Source organism: Rutilus rutilus (genome assembly GCF_951802725.1).
Source record: "Rutilus rutilus genome assembly, chromosome: 14".
Classification (NCBI taxonomy): domain Eukaryota; kingdom Metazoa; phylum Chordata; class Actinopteri; order Cypriniformes; family Leuciscidae; genus Rutilus; species Rutilus rutilus.
This window is the reverse complement of record NC_140219.1, coordinates 520,001-525,000: the sequence shown is the minus strand read 5'-3', so window position 1 is coordinate 525,000 and position 5,000 is coordinate 520,001. Positions and strand designations below refer to the sequence as shown.

The 5,000-nt window shown below is 41.0% G+C and overlaps 1 protein-coding gene across 4 annotated transcripts in view; it reads right to left on the bottom strand.

Annotated features, from left to right (window-relative positions):
* LOC311303107 (uncharacterized protein) overlaps positions 1-3,873 on the bottom strand; it is an 11,465-nt gene extending 7,592 nt beyond the window's left edge. For 2 of the 4 annotated variants that reach the window (XR_014629713.1, XR_014629714.1), the window contains exon 1: positions 3,631-3,873. The gene's annotated coding sequence lies outside the window, so the exon portion shown is untranslated. The remainder of the gene's footprint in view (positions 1-3,630) is intronic. The other 2 variants (XM_084429379.1, XM_084429378.1) reach the window with 2 other exon arrangements.
* Positions 3,874-5,000: the final 1,127 nt, after the last annotated feature.

The following is a 5,000-nucleotide window of genomic DNA, read 5'->3' as shown; positions in this document are numbered from 1 at the left end:
AAGGAAGGTGTTCTCGCTCTCTCTGGCGCTCTTCTTTGCTGGCCGTGAATGGAATAGGTGGTCTTGCTCTATATTGGACTAATATAGCGGGCCTTACACCACAAAGCCTTAGCGAAAGACCTGGAAAACACTCATTTGATAAAGCATGTGTATGACCTGCCCCATCACCTCTCTCAATCTGTTGGCCAGAGCCTTAGAGAAGACTTTCAAATCAGAGCACAATAAGCTCACTGGTCTCCAGTTCTTCATTTCTTGCAAATCACCTTTCTTTGGTAGAAGAGTAATCACAGCTCTCCTACAACTCAGAGGTAGAGAACCCTCAGCTATGCTCTCATTGAGAACAGCCAAGAAGTCCTCACCCATCACCTCCCAAAAGGCTTTGTAAAACTCAACCTGAAGACCATCGATACCAGGCGCTTTTCCGCCCTCCATGTTCTGCATTGCATTCCAAAGCTCTTGCTCACACAAAGGCCTCTCAAGCACTGCCTTTGACTTCTCCTGAAGCGTTGGTAGACCCGCATAAAAGCTAGCAGACATTTCTTCATCTTCCTCATATTCACTCCCATACAGGTCATTATAGAACCTCACAGCCCGCTGTCTTATTTCAGACGGCGCTGTCAGCTCTTGCCCATTTTCTGAGCGTAGTGAGTGAATATATCGACTGGCCATATTTTCTTTCTAAATTAAAAAAGAATTTGGACGGGGCATCCATTTGCGTGAGATTTTGATAACGTGACCTGACCAAAGCTCCCTTTGCCTTCGTGCCTAGCAGGTCCGCAATACATAACTTTCTGGACTTCAGGGCATCAGTACCACTCTGCTCTCCAGTGACCTCTATTAATGACTGTAACTCCACAATTTCAGCTTCAAGTTTTTCCATTTTTTGTGCTATAATTTTAGAGACATTAAAAGTATACTGTTGACATAATCTAATTTCAACTTTCCCATAATCCCACCACTGGCGCAAGTTTACAAAACACTCTTTTTTTAAAATTTAAATTCTTTCCAAAAAAAGACAAAAACCTCTTTAAACTTTAAATCACTCAGCAGAGAAACATTAAAATGTCAACAGGCACTCTTTGACCTAATATTTGCCATAAAGAATTTACATGTAACAATAGCATGATCAGAGAAACCAGATGGACTAATTACACAACTTTTCATAGTATTAAAATGGTGTTTAAAACAGTACAATCTATCTAATCTGGCCAAAGAAATTAAATTCTCGCGAGTATGTGTCCACGTATATTGTTTATCATTTTTATTCAAACGCCTCCATATATCACACAATTTATGAGTCTCAATCAATGTTCGTATAGCACGGCCTGAGGCTTCATGAGGTTCAGTATGATTTCGATCTAATACATAATTCTCTGTGCAGTTGAAATCATCACCTAAAAACAAATATTCATCTGAGTTACAGCTCTGCAAAACTCCATTGAGATTATTAAAAAAACAAACTCTCTCAGCGCCATTAGTGGGAGCATACACATTGATAAACACAACATTGAATTTTTCAAATTGTGCCTGTATAGCAATAAGTCTACCAGGAATTTCTTGTACTCTGGGTTCGGGACAGCACGCCAAATACGCATTAAACCTTACCCACTCTAAGTGTATGTAAGTGTGACCTCGTGAAACTCATTAAAAAAATAAATGAGAGAAGGACTCGAATTAAGACAAGCTTCAGTGTGTAGGAGCAAAAAAGACTATATCGTGTCAAACCCATCCTCTGCTTGAAGTTCTGATCTCAACTTTGCAACAAATTTCTTTCATCTGTACATTTCTTGACCAGTAAGCTGTTCTTCACCCTCGCCTCGCATTAACATCCCCACAGAGTCAACGAACATTTTACGGTCTGGGAAGAAATCTGTAACCTGGACATTTTTCATGTTTTTTGTTTTTTGTAAAAAAGACCGAACTTTTCCAAAAGAGTAAGCACTACGCCAACTCCTTTTGTCCAAAGTATCACTATCAGAATCCTCAGCAGTTCTACTTTCAACATCCTTACGTGCATCAACTTGTATTTCTGGCAGTTGTTTTGACTTTGTATCCCCCTTTTTTTTCTTATTTATTTTTTTTTTTTCTTAACAGAGGGCGTCTTAAACATTGCACCATCACTCACACACTCCTCACTAACCCCATCCTCCATCACCTGATCAACTTTTTTGTCAATAACATTTGATGTTTCCCCCTCTACCATTCCTGAACCTCCCATCCCTGCATCACTCGTTCCAGCCTCTGCTGTATCCAGTGGTGGAATGTAACGAAGTACAAATACTTACTTAAGTAGAATCAATAGTGCGTACTTTTTACTTTTACTTCGTTACATTTTGCAGCAATTATTATACTTTCTACTCCGCTACATTTCTACTCGTTCTGTTACATTTTCGTTACATTTTCTGATCAGTTTTTCCCCTGCCAAAACGTCATCCTGACCGTCCGTTCGTCGCACGTTTGTCACCAGTGAAGTTTGGTTGCCATAGATATATCAACCCGGTCACACTAAATGCGTCTCTATAGCACGCAGTGTGTTTATCGTGCAATTTATACGCGAAAATGAGTTTTTAAGCGCAGAGGATACGCATGGATAGGTTTAGTAGTGGTGTGGGCTGTGGGGTGCGTGTGTATTATACGTTTGGTTATGATTAGTATGGCAAGCCAAGAGGTTCAGAATTACACCATAAATTAATCGCGTTTACAGCCAACATATAGTATGGATATATAATAAGCTTGATGTGTATATTGCCTAATTGCAAGCTTGGTCAGAAATGGTGACAAAAACTTAAAAAATAACGGCTTTTCCATCATTATTGAACATCATTATAGGAGTATTAGGTTGAATGAGTTAGAATGAACTGTTTTATTAATCATTAAAATATAGACATTAAGAGAATAAATTGTTATGCATGTACTTTTACTTTTAATACTCAAAGTACATTTAAAATCAGGTACTTTTTACTTTTTACTTAAGGGTTGTCATTGTGGTACTTCTACTTTTACTACAGTAAATATGTCTCTGGTTATTTGTAGTTTTTGAGATTCAGTACTTCCTCCACCACTGGCTGAATCCCTCACAGCTCCGGCGTGCTCGTGCTCGACAGCATCATCCTCCACAGCCGCTGCGCTCGTGTCCTCATCTGTCCCGGACACAAACCTCTAATGTGCCCTTCCCCTCCACATTTAAAACATTCATCGTCTCAGCGTAAAAGTCTCCTGTATGACAGTTCCGGTTTGCACCACGCTGTTCACTTTCTCAATTTAATTAAATTCTCAGTGTTATCTAAAAAAATCGCTACCGCACTATTCATACGAGACGCTGACATTATGCTATCGAGACCGACAACATTCCCATCCGCCAAGCTACACTCTTCTCCTGAGCACTTCAGTGCAGGTGCATCTGACGCCATGCCTGCGTGAAAGCCTAACCCTAACCCTAACCCATCACTGAGGCGTTCAGAGGACGGCCATCGCCAACCAGCGCTCGCTGAAGACTCCTCAGTTTACCTCTAAACCTGCTATCCTCTAACTTAGTTACACACAATAATATATATATTTAAAAATTGTTATTTGGACCACAAACAACAAAAAAAACACAAAAAAATATGGAGAAAAAGAGAGAAAACTCACTCTCATCCGTAGACCTCTCACTCACACACATCCGGTCGCTCGCTCCCCTATGCGCGCGCACAGAGAGAGAGAGAGCAACACTTTCACACCAGCTGTCCCAACTATGAGGACATTAGAGGGACTTTTTATGAAAAATGTGAAAAACTTTGCCCTAACTTCCTAAAATTAAACAACAAAACACAATTTCAACATCTATTAGGTGGAAAAAGAGATTGTATCCTACTAGCGGGCGGCAAGATCCATGGATGCCTAAGAGAGAGTTGACGACTAATAATGATGCGCTCACACACACACACACACACACACGCTCGTACACAAAACAAACACACAAACACTTACACACTGAATTCTAAATTGTTCACAGAATTTTGAAATGTTCATAAACTGTTTTATAACTTTAAACTATTATTTTCTGTACTAAATGTTTAAAATCATTGTCTATGCCGTTTTGATGCTTTGGCAATACAAATGTATTTTTGTCATGCCAATAAAGCTTATTGAATTGAATTGAGAGAGAGAGAGAGAGAGAGTGTGTGTGTGTGTGTGTGTGTGTGTGTGTGTGTGTGTGTGTATGTGTGTGTGTGTGTGTGTGTGTGTGTGTGTGTGTGTGTGTGTGTGTGTGCTGTGGCTCTAACAGGAAGTGTGCTTATCAACCCTGTTGACACTCAAACTGCTGCTCATGTTTCATGTGTGTTTCACTGACACACACACACACACACACACACACACACACACACACACACACTCTCTCTCTCTCTCTCTCTTTCTCTCTCTCTCACACACACACACACACACACACACACACACACACGCTCTCACACGCACACAGACACTCTCTTTCTCACACAAATGCACATGCACATGCACTCACACACACACACACACACACACACACACACACACACACACACACACACACACACACACACTCTCTCTCTCTCTCTCTCTCTCTCTCTCTCACACACAAACCCTCTCACACACACACATACACACTCACTCACACACACACTCTAACACATACTTTTTTGGGATCTTTGCATGCTCAGGTTATGAGGTATTTGGCGTCAGTCGATGTTGTTCTTGATGTTTTGGCCTCTAACAGGCTTTAGCTGTATGTTCCCTGTGATGTAAATCATGAGTCATGACACACACACACACACACACACACACACACAGACTGACATCAGCTCACAGACTCGCCCTGAACCCTCTCAGATCTCCAGTGCTGTGGTTACAGTGTGTTTTTACTGGACACACACGTGTTAGCGGTCAGTACACACAACTGGACACACACGTGTTAGCGGTCAGTACACACACACACACACACACACACACACACACACACTAATACACTCACTCACTTACACAAT